Source organism: Myotis daubentonii, chromosome 19 (genome assembly GCF_963259705.1).
Source record: "Myotis daubentonii chromosome 19, mMyoDau2.1, whole genome shotgun sequence".
NCBI lineage: Eukaryota > Metazoa > Chordata > Mammalia > Chiroptera > Vespertilionidae > Myotis > Myotis daubentonii.
The window spans coordinates 7,384,571-7,400,429 of NC_081858.1; positions in this window are offsets into that span (position 1 = coordinate 7,384,571).

The following is a 15,859-nucleotide window of genomic DNA, read 5'->3' on the forward strand; positions in this document are numbered from 1 at the left end:
GGGGATCAAGCGGGGGGGGGGGGGGGACTTGCCTGAGGGGGTTCTGGGAGCTTGCCACTTCCACTCACCCTCCCCAGGGGCTGGGCATCTAGAAGAGCAATGTGGCTAGCAGCGGCTGCCCACGTCTCCTGCCTGGGTGTGCTCCTCCCGGGCGGGACCCGCCCTGCTTCCCGGGGAGGCAGCCTTACCCCTCCTGTGCTTTAAAGTTGACCTTTCGCGGTCCATCCAGGTTGCATACCAGCTTGCTTATATTTCCTGTAAGCAAGCCCCTCTTCCCTCTCCCATGATCCCATCTTCCATCTGTCAGGCACCTCTCTGCTTCCGGGCTGTGGAGAATAGAAACATGCTGGTCCGTGTCTCTCTCCGAGAGCTGTCAGTTTTCAGAGACATCCAAGCATTCGACTTGGAGGCCCAGCCGGAAGTCTTTAATGGCCGGAGAGACTGTGCTGGACCTCCCTAAGGTCCCCTGGCCTTAGCTGACACTGTCCCCGGAAACTTCAGCTCTGCTCACGGGCCAGTGATCTGCTTGGTGTGGGTCGCTGGGCGGGGCCACAGTTCTGCATTGGAATATGTCTGCTCACGCTCTGCTGTGGGACCTGGACCTCATCGTGTGGAAACACAGTGAGCAGAGCCTGGAGTGTGTGTGTGTGTGTGTGTGTGTGTGTGTGTGTGTGTGTGTGTGTGTGTTGCGGGGGGAGGTGGGGAGTGGTTAGACTTGAGGCAGCCACAGGGGCTGGCAAGCAGGTGCTCATCCCCCACAGTGGTTGGCATCGTGTTCAATGAAACAGGCTTTCCTTGTGCTTGTTTTTGGAGCTGGGGGCGGGGGGGCTTTTCTTTCTTGTAGACCTCGGTGGGATGGAAAGTGAGCTCGGGGGGTCAGCATTCACACTTCCTCCCATCTGTGTCCACAGCGGCTGACACATAAGAGGTGGGCAGACGCTTCTAGAATGTGAGGTGAAGTCATTTACCGTCCCGTGAGCAAAACACTCCTTGCCAAAAGCACAAACATGTCACCCTGTGTCAGAGCTCACTGTCTCCCGGGCCTTTGTTCTGTGCCAGCCCTGGATCCACCTGAAATGACCCCAATTGGACACGCGAGGAAACGGAAGCTCAGAGAAGCTGAGTGGTTTGCCCAAGATGGCACAGCAGCTGAGGAACAGGGCCCAGATCCCCACCAGCTCCGCTGGCTGCAAACCCAGCTGCTCTTTCCAGCTGGGCACGCAGTGCCCCTGTCCTCCTGCAAGTCAGACATGGAAACCTCCCCTCAAGGCGGTGGTTCTTGGAGGGGGGGCCTCTGGGAGGTGATGAGGTCCTGAGGCGGCGCCCTCCCCATGGGATTCGTGCGCTTATAAAGGGGCCCCAGAGGCCCCCACCCCCGCCGTGAGGACAGCAGAGGCTGCCGCCTAGGAGCCAGGAAGCGGGCCCTCAGCACACCCCAAATCTGCCAGCGCCTTCATGGGCTTCCCAGGCTCCAGGACGGTGAGTCACCCATGCGTCTAAGCCGCAGCCTATGGGACTTTGGCTGCAGCAGCCTGAGCAGATTAAGATAACCACTTCCTGGGCAGAGTTCAGCTTCTTTCCTCCTGGAAACGTCTAGAATACGGACGGCAGCTCTCCCTTACAGAGGTGTGGACAGTGTCCAGGGATCGTGCTGAGGCAGGTTCAGCGAGTGCGGTTCGGTTGAGTTAGTGAGCCCCAGAAAGGGGCACTCGGGGCACACACTTTGTGACCTTTGGCCAGAGCACGACTTCCTCGTGTGCACGTCGGCATTTTGCCTTTCCAGGGATCAGTAGCTGCCAGGCAGAGCTGTTCAGAGGACATAGACGGAGGGTTTGTGTTGGTTTCCTGGTTTCTCAATCATGTACTGATAGGAGTGTGTTATTTAGCAGCAGCTAAGATGTCCCCCGTGTGTGCTAGGACTCCCACCTCCCTTGTTTCTTCATCACTCCCCGAAATCTGAGCACCATTTGCCCTGTGTTAGTCACCGGAGCTGGGCTTCGCCCTCCGCCGGGGGCTGGGGGTGGACAAGCTGCTGCTGAGCAGAGGCGGGTTCCGGGTCCGAGGTGCGCGGGTCTGTGACCTGTGGAGCTGTGAGCCCGGAGGGAGGGAGGCAGCAGTCCCCTGGCACAGCATTGGCCGCAGTGAGAGAGACACACAGATGGTTCCGGAGGGGGGAGGGTGATGGGCCTGGGGCCGGTGTTCTGCAGTTTTATCTGGTGGTGATAGACTCTGCTGAGTGCACAGCGCAGCCAGGTTCGTTTGGGACGAGCCGCCCCGCGGTCTAGATTGCACAGCAGCCCCAAGCGGACGCCCCCACCAGCCTTAAAGGCTCACTAGCTTCGGCACTCCGCGGCCTGCCAAGAGAAGGCTGTGCTGGGCAGGGAGCACCCAGAGCCGGAGGGACCGAGCCACCACACAAGATGGCCCAGGTGTCCTGCCAGCTGGTCGCGGACCCCAGGCTGTGCTGTCCTCTCCGAGCAGCCCGTGTTCCCATTTGGGAACGAGGGAGAGGGAGAGTGGGAATTTTCCATCCTCCGTCCCCGGGTGACTCAGAAGAGAGCAAAGCCTGTTCCAAGCTTGTTCTATTACTTCTGTCATTTCTCTCGCTGAGCCGAGAAGAGCAAAGGCTGGGAGAGGTTTGTCTGCCCCGCACCCTTGCCTGGTCCCACGTTCTCACAACCTGCTACCCTTTGCATCTCCAAAGCCTGGCATCTGCCCAGGCCCGCAGTTGCCTGGAAATGCCATCTCTCTGTTGTCATTCTGTTTTACATGAACATGCCGCTGCCCCTTGGTGGCCCGATGTCGAGGGGGGTCAGGAGACTTGGGCACGAGGTTTTGGTCACGCATTGCTGCCTGTGGATGTGCCACAAATCCACAAGAACACAGCAGGCGGGGAAGGGCCCGCGAGGGGGGCCACGCCTTCCAAAACGCTGTCTTTGGGAATCATATGCGTATCAGCGTGGACCCCTCAGTTCCTGTAAGTGACTCAGAGAAAACGGACACAGCTCCTCTCTTGTCATCCCCCGTGGCCAGGACCCACTGTCTCTCACTTAAGGCCTAGAACCGTCCGAGTTGGGAAGGACTTGCCATTTCCCCACCGTGGCTGTTTTGGGCACATGGAGGGGGGGGACTCACTGGGTAAATAAACCGGAGGGGTCTTAGGAGGGAATCCGTTAAGTGGCCTCACCCTGCGCTTGGAAAGTGCAGCTCCGAGAAGCAGGGCCCGCCCTCTCCAGAGGGCCTGCCAATGAGGATTGCCGATGAAGCTCCTCCTTCCCCGAGGAAATGGGCTCACCCCATCGCCAGGGCAGCTTGCACCTGGGGTGCCTGCTTAACAGCCCTTTCGCCTTCATTCTTACGAGTAGAACCGGAGTCTGTTCTGGCAGCCGGTTCCTAGCTCCAGGATATAAACTAACTATGAGAGGTTGAAGCAGGCATGGCTAACGAGTCTGCCATACACTGCAGAAACAGTGTGGTAAGATTTGGCCCCTGATGAAGGAAGAGAACATTTTCTCTTTGCCTCCTTCCTGATGTGAATATTATCAAGAGACAATGTGATGTCTGGTGCTGCTGCAGCCACACTGCAGCCATGAGGGGAAGGCCCCAAGAATTTCAGAAATGCCAGCCTGCAGCCCCCACTGGCTGAATTTGTGTGCCAGTCCTAGGAACGCCCCCCTCCAACTTCTTGATAAGAGGGCTGATGCCGTCTGTGATGTTTACACCAAGCATTCTTCGTGCGCAGATACTGAACCTAAATCATGCTCTGTGACTCTACCATCGCAAACATAAGTGCTCCTGCGCACAGAGAGAGCTTAGCACATGTCCTCCTGCCGTGACTGCCCGTCTGGAATCCTTTCCCTGTCTACTTTCCAATCAAATATGCGGAATCCTTGAGGAGAAGTTTTGTGGTGAAAGCGTAGATTCCAGGGAACCGGAGGCCAGAGGAGCCCCCGTGGGGAGAGCCATCTGTCTCCTCCCGTCAGTCTTCCTGTTAGATGATGTCGGACTCTCTTCAACGTTTCAAACACCTAACATACGAAATGTACTCGTACATGGATTGCTTTCCGATATACCGCGGTGCCCATACTAACAGCGAGGTTTTGTTACCATTCATCGTCTGCATACGAGACACCGATTCTCCGGGACTAAAGACACCGCTCAGGCAGGCCCGCGCTCCGGCCAAGCGCAGAACACTGCAGACTGCTCCTTGGCCAGGAAGACTGAACCCATTTGTCCAGAGACCTCAGCCGAACCCTAATTACAGCTACTGCTGGTGGAAGATTCCAGGTCCCTTCTCCCTGCAGGCGGGTGTGGCCTCCATGCCCGGGTTCCCTGGTCCGATGACCGATAGGATGGCCTAACATGCCCCAGTTGGGGTCTCCGGCCCCTGCTCCTCAGCTGCCTGCACGGCTTCCCCGGCTTTCCCTGGGGCATGGCTCAGAGCACTCAGTGCCCCGCTGGAGCTGCACCCGCTCCTGCTCCTGCTCCCCCGACTGCATGTCAGACACGGGAGAGGCTGCTGGGCGTCCAGACAGCGGAGAAGGATGTTGCAGAAAGGAGGCTGAGCCGGCAGAGAAGGGAAAACGTGTGAGGGGCGTTCATTGGAGGCCTTCCTTTCAATGAAACTAGCTGCGCACTGTCTCCTCTGCCCCCCAGCCCCCAGCAAGCTTCCCCTTCGGTGAATCGTTTTGGGACTCCTCCCCTTGCATCACCTGAGGGGGGTCCAGCAGGGAGGTGATGGGGCCAGAAATGGAGTGGGCAGCCCTGTGTTAACTGAGAGCCATCAGACTGGAGGGCGCCAGGCCCCCCTCCCTGCACCCAAGTGCCTGGGGACAGGGCAAGGCTGCACCTTAGGGGTCACGTCACCCCTCCTGGAGCCGGCAAGAGGCCCTGGTCCTGCGGTGAGGTCCGCCGAGTGTGGTGTCCATCACAGTGAGAAACACATGGGAAACGCCGGGATCAGGTCCCCAGCCGGTGCGTCACCGTGCAGAGTCACTCCATAATGGGGAGGGGGGAGCATCCCCGGTTCCCCCGGTACCTGCTCCCAGCCAGGGCATCAGCAGAGCCTCAGAATCCACCGAGGGACCTTTTCACACGATCAGCCAAGGCAAGTCCCCAGAGGACCTGTGCCGAGATGAAGCTCGGGGGGGTCTGTGGGGAGACCCGGAGGAAGACCAGAACATCTGGCCTGGGCCCCCTTGGAAGTCCTTGCTCCTGGAGGGGCTGCCTCATCCAGGAGGTGAAGATGGCACCCAACCTGGTGGTGGGGTCGATGCCTTTAATAAAACACATCATGCCCTGACTGGTTTTGCTCAGTGGTTAGAGCATCGGCCTACAGACTGAAGGGTCCTGGGTTCGATTCCAGTCAGGGGCATGTACCTTGGTTGCGGGCACATCCCTAGTAGGGGGTGTGCAGGAGGCAGCTGATCAATGTTTCTCTCTCATCAATGTTTCTAACTCTCTATCCCTCTCCCTTCCTCTCTGTAAAAAATCAATAAATTATATTAAAAACAAACAAACAAAACAAAAAACACATCATGTAACCCTCGTGCTACTCTGCAGAGTGGATGGTATGCCTGGTAACCCATTTGACAGATGCAGGAACTGAGGCTCAGCGAGGCTGCACCGACTTGCCCAAGGCCTCAAGGAAAAGACACGGAAAGAAACAGATGGTGGAGGCTGGCTCCCCAGTGGGATGGTGCCAGGCTGGTTTCCCAGGTGGGTGCCAGGTTCCCAGGTGGGGAGCCCCACTGACCTGCATTGGGTCTGATTCCCGCCCCAAACCCTAGGGGGCAGCAGAGCTCCAGAACTGACCGTGCACTTCTCAGTGGACCAGATGGTGGCTGGAATGCTGCTTCTGTTCCTGAGCGAGCACGGGAGCCCTTCCACCTGGAGATGGGTCTCGTTGCTTGTGGGCGAGTTGGAAGAACAGGACATCTTCAGAGAGCGCCTCTGACTGCATCATGGGCAGCACCGCGCCTGGGGCCACCTGTGCTGCTCTGAGCACTCAGGTGTCGGTCCTTTTGCCGTCGTCCTGGTTTCATGGAAGTCCACCCAGAGGCCAAGAGGAGCAACGGGCATTCCCCAGGCCCCATGGCCAGTAAGCGGCCGGGCGGGACCGGAGCCCAGTCGTCCAGCTGCCGCAGAACTGCCTCCGAAATGGCCTGGGACTCGGTGGCAGCTGGACAGGACGCACCCACTGCTGTCTGTCGTTTCGGTGGCAGGGCAGGGCAGTTCGTGGGCTATGGGCACTACTGTTAGCATAAGGCTGTTGACAAGGCTCACCAGGGAGGGAGGGTGGCCCCCACCGAGGACTCCCCCGGCTGCCGGCAGGTGACAGTTCTGTCATTTACAAAACGCCTGCTGCAGCCGAGACACTCTACCAGGGGAGGGGTGCTCTCTGACTGAGGCCTGACGGGAGCCGCTTTCTGGTGACATCAGAGCAGCCGCCCCCTCGCTCACAGCCCGGAGAGGGGCTTTTACCGGCTTAGCAACAACCGTCACTGCAGGCTCCAGGCCCCCCTGGAAGGCTGCCCTGAGCCTGGGGCCTTGATGGAGGTGTAGGGCCGGGCCGGGGGACCCCCAAGGTGAGCGGGCTTTATCTTCAGTCTGGAGTCTCTCATCTGTACGTCTCCCCTTCACTACCACCCACTGTTTGCCGAATGCTGGCCATCCGGCCTCGCCAGCGGGGCCCCGGACGAAGGGCAGATGTCAGCAGGGGGAGGATGGGGCAGGTCCCTGGCCAGCCCAGGGACTGCACTTTCCCCAGCAGTGGAAGACATGGGTGCCTCTGTCCTGGTCAGCCCTGCCTCATCGTCACCTCATCGTTAACAAGTGTGAACCAGCCCCCACTCTGCCACTGCACCCCACCCACTGGGGTTCCCCTGACTGAGTGAAGGTAAGTTCTGGGCGGAGAATAAAGACTGCGTGTAACGGAAGTTGGACTGTGGTTCCTGCCAGGAGCTGGCAGCTTCAGTCACGGTGTCAGAGGGGCCGGGGAGGGAGGGAGGAAACGGCCGGGGAGCAGTTTGGGTGTGCTCCTGGCATGTTCCTGGGCGTTTGCGTTTCTGTGCTGCTCGGGTTTATGCACAGTCCTGTGTGCATGAAGCGGGCACCATGCTTTACTGCCGCTGGGGGGAGCTTGAGGGTAACTGGCTGCACGAGATTTTGACCTTGCACCCTGGCTCCACGAAACTTAGCCCCCTCGGCCTCAGTTTCCCCCTTCCTGCGGCGTGGTTTTACCTTCTCACATCTAGGAGGAGCCTGACAAGTCATCTTGGAGACATCACAACCGACTTGCAGAGCCCAGGTGCTGGCCACGCACTGTCTTCAAGGAAGGACAAAGGCCAGAGGAGAGAGACCACTTGCCCAGGGTCACGGCGACATCTCTGCAGACCCTGGTGTTCCCTGCACCAGGATTGTCCCTGCACTGAGAGGCCGCAAATGCCCTGTGATCCAACGAGGTGGAGGGGAGGCGCCTGGCGGCCCAGAAGCAGCTCGGGTGCCCGCCTGTGAGCCGTCCCTCTGGCTCCGCGCCCTCAGGGCCGATGTGGCCCTTGCCTCGGGCACGGGGTTAATGAGCTATGACTTTCGGTGCAGCTGCCAAGAGCCTGGGCTCAGCTCAAGGTCACGCTGCAGGCACTCTCCGGCCCAGGCACGTGACACCAGGTGGCAGGGGAGTCCCCTCGCCCTGACGTGACCGTGACCGTTGGTTCTCCACCCAGGAGGCACCTGTCCGCAAACACCTGGGCCTTCTCCCCCCACCAGCCTCCCAGGTCCACACCGAGGGCGCCGGGGGCCTCATTCGCACGCAGCTGCGGGGCTGTGGCCTCCAACCTGCCAGTGTATTGGAATCCCCGCGGGGGGACACTGGTGCCACTAAAGTGGGGCCTGGGGTCCGAGCACTAGAGAGACTTCAGCCCACGGAGCTGCTTCTAACTCTGCATATGCATCTCCAGGGAACATTCTGCTCTCGACTTTCTGAACCCAAAGCAATGAGTCTCCTGTCCCCACCTTCCTGACTAGCAAATAAAAGCTCAGTGTGAGTGGCACGGAGGCACCCCCTTCTGCCGCTTGGTAGACAGGACAGGGGACTGCCGTCTGTCACCAGCCCCAATCCTGGCCACTCAGGATGCTCACTGCAGGATCTGAGCCCAGAGTCCCCCTAGGCGTTCCAGGACAGCCCAGGGCGGCTCCCGGTGCCCTCACACTCTGCCCCGGTCACCTGGTGACTGAGGTCCCCTGAGGGATGCCTCCTTCCTGGCGCCCAGCTCCTGTTCCCCGCCCCCCAGCCTGTGGTCTCCTGTTCACTCTGACCCGCAAGCCCACAGGGGCCTACGTGCCCGAGTTCACTCCTCCCTGCGCCGCCTCCCTCTCCCCAGAAACCACAGGCCGTCTGCACCCTGTGACATCGGTGGCTGGGCTTGAGACCAGGTTTCATGAAGGCTTGAGGCCTGGGCTCTCAGGGCCCGTCTACGCTCTGGCCGGCCGAGGGACAGGCACCAAACAGTTCTCGTGACAAGCTGAGCACAGCCCCCCCTGCAGACCGTCCCCCCGGCACGTCAGCTGCTGCCGGGACCTGCCCTCCACCCACCAAGACGTGGCCAGAACATGCGACTGTCCCTGAGCTGGTCTGTGACCAGTGTCTGGGTTGCTGGTGACAGCCCCCTCCGTGGGCCAGCTCCGTGTAAGTAGGCACTTCATGTGAAGCCTCATGGACCCATTTCTCAGATGGAGACCCAGGATTCTAGGGGGAAGGTCATAGCCTAAAGCCAGAGACAGGGTCTGAACCCAGACCTCCAACTTCACCCCCAACCTCTGCAGCAGAGGTTCTCAAATCGGAGACATAAAAGCACCCCAGCGAGTCTACCTCTGTGGGCCCCAGGAGCCTGCATTTTTATACGAGAACGCAAAAGACCCCGACATCAATGGCTGGGGGTCAGCCTTGGCGAGTCCCCCCCGCTCCCCCAGTTCCCACCTGCTCAGAGGCTCAGGACCTGGTCGCCTCAGCCCAGCCAGGCTGTCCTTGCTGCATGCCCTTGCCCTCTGAACTGCTTCCTGGGTGAAAATGAGGGTAGAGCCAGCCAGTTCTGAGGGGTTCTTCATTGTGCCTTGAGTCCCCCCCCTTGGCTCCCACCCAATGCAATGCGGGGAGGGGGAGGGCTTCTCCCCCAGCAGGCCCCCCCCCCCCGTCAGTGACCTCTGCCCTGGATTTTCACCTGCCGCTACATGCCGTCGCCCCGAAGCCCCCAAAGCATCCCCGACCGCCCTGGAGTCGCTGGCAGGGGCTTCCTCTGCCCTCGGCCTCCTGCCTTTGCCTGCACACCTGCTTCTTCCTTCATGAAGGGCAGAGCTGGCCGGCCCACCCTGTCTCAGCCGCCCCAGGAGAGCGCTCAGGCCGCTGAGTGGCTGGAAGTGCACCGTCAGCAGGCGCGGGCCTGGGCTCTGCGGAGTCAGCACTGCCAGCTGCCACCTCTGCCTCTTACCCAGGGCCCCCAGGCCTGCCCCGCCCACCCGCCGCAGTCTGCCCGAGCTGGCCCAAACGGTGGGTGCCTGCTGCCTCCTCTCCCAGGTAAGCCCCAAATTATTGACTGCGCCAGTTCTGAACCCCAACATATATTTATCCTGCCTCGCAGGCACTTGGCCGGGTCTCGCCCTACCGCAGGCGTCCCAGGCGTGAAGGGAGACGGGAGAGGGGGACATGGCTGTGCCCGCCCCCATCCTCACCCTCTGGCTGGGGTGCTGAGCTGAGCCAGGCCAGTGGCACTGCCCTGCTGACAGCTGCCCGGGGGTCCCTGAGGTCACCTGCTGCACCCTGGAGGCGGCCTCCCGCAGGCCAGGCAGCTGCCCGGGGGTCCCTGAGGTCACCTGCTGCACCCTGGAGGCGGCCTCCCGCAGGCCAGGCAACTGCCTGGGGGTCCCTGAGTCACCTGCTGCACACGGAGGGGGCCTCCTGCAGGCCAGGCAGCTGCCCGGGGGTCCCTGAGTCACCTGCTGCACACTGGAGGCGGCCTCCCGCAGGCCAGGCAGCCAGGGACAGTGAGTGACAGCAGAGAATGAGCCAGAACCTGGCCTTCCTCAGGGACCGCGCTCCTTTGTGGCCACAGAGGTGGCCCTTGGGGAGGGCTCTCCCAGGTGTGGACTCCGTCACCACAGGTGCCGGGGCTATGAGAAGCCAGCGACGCCGTCCAAAGGGCCTCTAACACCCCGCACAGTCCTGGACGCCAGCCCGCCGCACCGTTCACCAGAGGGTTTGGGGGACTTGCTGAAGGGGTGTCATGTGAGCACACCCAGCCCCCCTCCTCTGCCCCAGACTTTTGGGGTGGCGCCGTTTCTTCGTGTGGGGTCCTCAGGCGACCTGCATCAGAAACGATTTGGATCCCTGTCACCAGCGCACATTCCTGGGCGCTCAGCTCCTTGTTCTTACAATGGGGTGTGAAGGGCGCACCCACAGTGCTCTGGGACTCCGCGGGGGGGGGGGGGGGGGCGTTAACACAGCCAGTGCTCACACCCAGGTCACTACCCGGCAGCAGGCAGAATGGTGGCAAACACGCTCAGCAGATGGAAGAAGTGGATTTTCCGTTTGCGCTCTCTCTCTCTCTCTCTCTCTCTCTCTCTCTCTCTCTCTCTCTCTCTCTCTCTCTCTCTCTTTCTTTGCCAGCCATGTAACCTTCTGTGGAGACAGACGCTTACAGGAGGCATCGCTGGTTCGGGGCTTGGGGCTCTGTTGCCTCTTAACGGTGAGCTTGATCATGTGACTTGAGCCCCTGTGAGCCTCAGCTTCCACATCTGTGAAATGGGAGCCCTAATTTGCCCGTCAGCTGCCGTGTGGCTGTGACGGCTCAGTGAGACGCTGTCAGGACAGCGTGTGGTTGCACAGACACCCTCCCCTCTGGGGGCTCCCTCGCTCACCGCCCCAACCCCTGCTTTGGAGGCAAAATGTAGAGAAGGGAGGATGGCGCCGGGGCCCGTGCCCTCCGCCCCGGCATGGCCTTCACGGGGGCTCGGCCGCCAGGGCGTTAGCAGCGCTACTCACAACAGCCCGAGGGCAGAAACAACCCACAGCCCAGCCGGGTGCCTGGATGAACAAACGTGGTCCCTCCAGACCGTGGACTATTACTCAGGCGTAAACAGTGAGGAAGCGCTGCTCCGGCTCCCGCACGGATGATCCTTGGAGGAATCACACGAAAGGGAAGAAGCCAGCCCCAAAGGCCACGTACTGTGTGATTCCATCTATGTGAAATGTCCAGAACAGGCAGATCCCAGAGGGAGAAAGCAGACGAGCGGTTTTCGGGGCCCGATAGAAGGGGGGCGGGGGGGCGGGGGGGTGTCGGGTAAAGGGTGTCACGTTTCTTTTCTGTGATGATGAACATGTTCTAAAATTGACTGTAGTGATGGTCGCAAACTCCGTGAGGATATTGAGAGCCACTGAGTCGTACCCGCTAAACGGGGGAGCTGTATGATATGTGAATTATATCTCAGTATGCACCCCCTCCCCAAAGGACCACCTACATTCGAAACAGCTGGAGAGACAGTCCTGGGCCTCCTGAGTCCGAACCTGCCCAGGCCCAGGAGTCGGAATTGAGTCAGAACTCCAGGAGGTTTGCACGCACACAGATCATAAAGAGCCAGACCTCCCCTAGGGAGATAGTCTGTCAGCAACTTTTCCTTAGCGCTGGGGTTTGACAAGCACAAACCCAGCCCGTATCAGTCCCGAGGGCTGCTGGACAAATGGCCACAACTTGGTGGCTTAAAGCAAATATATGATGTCACAGTTTGGGGTGAGACGCCTGAAGCGGGTCTCCCTGGGCTAATGTCAGGGAGGCACAGGCCGCGTCCTTCTGGAGGCTCCCGGGAGAATCCACCCCCTGGCGTTCTCCAGCTCCCAGAAGCTGCCCGCGTTCCTCCCATCCAAAGCCAGCGTGGCCGGTGGGCACTTCCCATGTCCCCTCACATCACTCTTGACTCTGACGTCGAAGGACCCTTGGGCTGACCCTGGGCCCACCGGATGACCCAGGTGACCGCCCCACCTCACGGTCAGCTGCTTTGCAACCTTGACTCTGTCTTCCATGTGACGAAACGTAGTCCTGCTGCTCCATGGTGCGGGACGCCTCTCCCCACATCACAGCTGCTGAGTAAATCAAGTGTCCCCGCCTGGCGCCCCGCCCCGGGCGGTTGCATTTGGGTCTGAAAAGAGGCTCCAGCAAACCCTACGAACACTGCTTACGACCAGCCCCTTCCACGGCCCCTTCCACGGCCCCGCCCTCTGCAGAGCCTGCCGCGGCCGCTCCGTGTAAAGCGATGGCGAAGTCAAAATAGCTCTGGGGCTCCTGCCACCTCCTCCTGCTGCCCTGGCGAGTCTGCTGCCCGGACAGTCATGCAGTTTGAAGCCCATTCAGAGATGCCCTTCTATCTGCCCCTGCAAGTTCCCGTAATAATTCCCTGTTTATAATTAAAGAAATAATAGGAAAACACGCGCAGGCCGCACTCCCCAGGGACCTGGTCTCCTATTTTAGGCGGCCGGCCCCCCCCTTTCTCCCCCCCCCCCCCCCCGGCTCCCTGGGGATCTCTCTCTCCCTCTGCAATTGGGCGGAGACGAGATGCTGGGCTGCAGTGGGAGGGGGCAATTCTAAAACCTCACGGCAGAAATCACTCTCCTAAGACAAAGTGGTTTCCTAAGCAGCAGGGGCTGGACAGGTCGAGGGTGGGTTCTGTCCCACCCGGTATCGTGGGAAGAGAGGGCTCGCAGAGAGAGGAGAGAGCCTGGCTGGGAAGTCCTGGATCTTTTCCTCCGAGGAGGGGATGGACAGTGTGGAGGCTGTGCTCTGCCAGCCACGGAACCCTCGCTGAATCCTCTTTACAGGGATGGGATTGTGGACCCATTATACAGATGAGGATGCCAAGGCTCAGAGGGGCAAACTGACCGACCCAAGGACACAACCAGGAATGGCGGAGCCGATCCAACTCAGGTCAGAATCTGTCTCCTGCCAACGCTGCCCCCCAGGTGCCGTGGGTGAGAAAGCGTCCTTAAAAATATAACTTCAATTCAACATGCAAATTGGGGGTGCTGCTTCTCTGGTCGAATTCACATTAAAACCAAGAGACCGGGACATATGAGACCAGCATCAGAGCCTGAAGGAGGGTGAGAGAAAAGCTGTCCGTGTTGGAGTTGAGACAGAGGTGAGGCACCTGTGGCATTCCCCTCCCTGGGTGTATTTCACGAGAGCATCACTCATCCTCACTGTGTGAAGTGGTTTGGGTGCGGGCCTCTCTAAATCAGAGGCTGGGCAAGATAGCACTTAGCGCCCCGTAAATCCCCTGGATCAGTGGCCTCAAGATTAAAGGTGTCTTGCTGCCCAGCCCTAGAAACACCCCCAAGCCTGGTGATTAGAGGGACCAGGGAGTGAGCCGGGAGGATGCTAGGAACTGCCATTTACCCAGCTTCACTTCTGCACTCGGAGTCTGGTTTACGGCCCATTCGGAAACACCTTGGTCTTCCCATCCATAACATGGGTGTGTGCTGGGTCGTCCTCCTCCAGGCTCCCACAGCAGCTGGGACCCATTGCTGTGCCCCTTAGTGATGGTCTGTTCATGTCTCTCTCCTTCCAGCCTCTGGGGTCCCTGAGGTCAGGGACTGACGGCTCACTGCAGTCTGAATTCCCAGCACTGAGTCGTGAGTGAGTGTGTGAATGAATGAATGAATGAACGAATGAATGAGTGAATGAGGACAACAGTCTCCCGCAGTTGTCTCAGAAGCTTGTAAGAGCAAAGTGTTAAACGTGCAGGAGCATCGCAAGCCCAAATTGTTACATGACTGGTCGCGTGAAACTGACCACAGTGAGCATGTTTATACCAGGAAATAAGTCAGTAAATGCTACACGTCGGCCTTCTCCCCCGCCTTCAGGGCCTGTTTCCCAGCACACCATGGGGAGCTCTTAGCCGGTCAGGCACTGTTTTAGCACTTTACATACTAGTACAGGAATTTACATTTGACCTTGACAACCACCATGATTACTGCCGTTTTGCAGATGGGGAACAGGTGAAGCCACTGGCGGGCGTGTGGTTCAGTGGCCTTCCCTGACAGGAAGGCGAGAGAGCGAGCGCAGACTGTTCTCGCCATCTGGCTCAGCTGCCCATTGTGGCCCCACGGGCTCCAGCCGTTCTCATCATCACGGCCGCGGTTTTTAATCAGCTCCTCCGGACCAAGAGACGCGGTTAGTTGCCTGGTGACCAAAGCATGTCCCAGCCCTCAGAAGGTCATGCTGTGGCGCAGGATAAAGACCTCCACACGGGGTGCCCCCCACGCGGGGCGGCAGACAGCAGATCCAATCAGCCCAGCCAGAGCCCAGGGACGCTCAGACCTCCTTCCTCCGTGACGCCAGCAGAGCCACCGGTGAGACTGAATTAGAGCCGTGACGGCCTGGCACGGTGCCAAGGGCTTGGTGTGCCACGCCCGCTGCCCGTGTGCATCTGTGCCAGAGGAGGGGCAAAGCCCAGGGAGGGCTGGGTGTCTCCGCAGGGCCCCCCAAACTCATGGAGACGTCCGCCCACCCAGTGTTTGCCACAGTTGGGGACAGTCATGGACTCCCCAAAGCTCAGCTTCAGGGCTAACAGGTCTCCAGGGGCCCGTTTACCCCGCGGGGCGGTCACCTGCAGGGTGTCAGCGTCCCCACTCCTCCGGGAGTTCCTTAGAAGTGGCGCCTGGACCCAGGCCGTGCCTGAGCACACACATCAGGCCCCCCACGAATGTGCAGGGAGCCAATGAGGGGAGGCAGGAAGGAGCCCACAGCTGTGCCTTGGTGCTGGCACCTTCCCTTCCCGCCGCCACAAGGAGGCCCCGCCATCAGGAGTCAGTCCCCCTCGGTCCTCACACCCAGCCTTCCCTTGGCTAAGGTGGCTTGTGCGGCAGCAGACCCAGGAGAGCGGGTGGGCACCCTGGGAGGCCTCTGGGAGGAAGTGATCACCCTGAGATCTGAAGAGGAAGCCCTGGCCATAGGAAGAGGGAGGGGAAGGGAGTTCCGGGCAGAGGAACCAGGGCAAGTGCTTTCTGGGAGCTGACAGCGGCCAGTGGGCCTTGAGGCGAAGCTGACGGCATAGACGGGGGTGTGGGGGCTCTCCGATCAGCTGAAGGGCAGAGCGGAGCCATCCTGTCCCCAGCACCATCGCAGGGCCTCGTCCCCAGCCACGTGCACTGTCTTTAGCTCCGGGAGCAGCCTGCCAAGGGGAGGAGGTGCAGTCTGAGGACGCGTTTTCTATGCCCCAGCAGAAAGCTCATCACTGACCCCTTGAATAATTTAATACCATAACATTCCAGGAACTGATGTTTTAAGTCAGAATAAAATAGTTCCCAGCAGTTGTGGGTCATTCCCAAGGGGCCTGGGATCCCCCTTTCTAACTGAATGCCGGTCTCGGCTTCTAGATTCCTTCTGACCCAACATGCAGTCTCCAGGCCAGCTTCCTGGGCCACTGAGACCAGCTGGCGTCTAACAGCCAACATGTCCCAGCCAGGCTAGGTCTCAGCACCACCTGCGGGTGTTTTAAAAATGCATGTCCCAGCCTTAGCTGGTTTGGCTCAGTGGATAGAACATCGGCCCGCGGACCAAAGGGTCCTGGGTTGGATTCCAGTCAAGGGCACACGCCTGGGTTTCAGGCTCCATCCACAGCGGGGGCGTGTGCAGGAGGCAGCCAGTCAATGAATCTCTCTCATCTTTGATGTTTCTATCTCTCTCTCCCCCTTCTCCCTTCTTCTCTGAAATCAATAAAAATACATTAAAAAACAAAAAATGAAAATGCACATTCCAGGTTCAACAGAGTAATGGGCAGCTGCTCGGGCAGGTTTCAGGAGCTCCTGGTGGCTCTG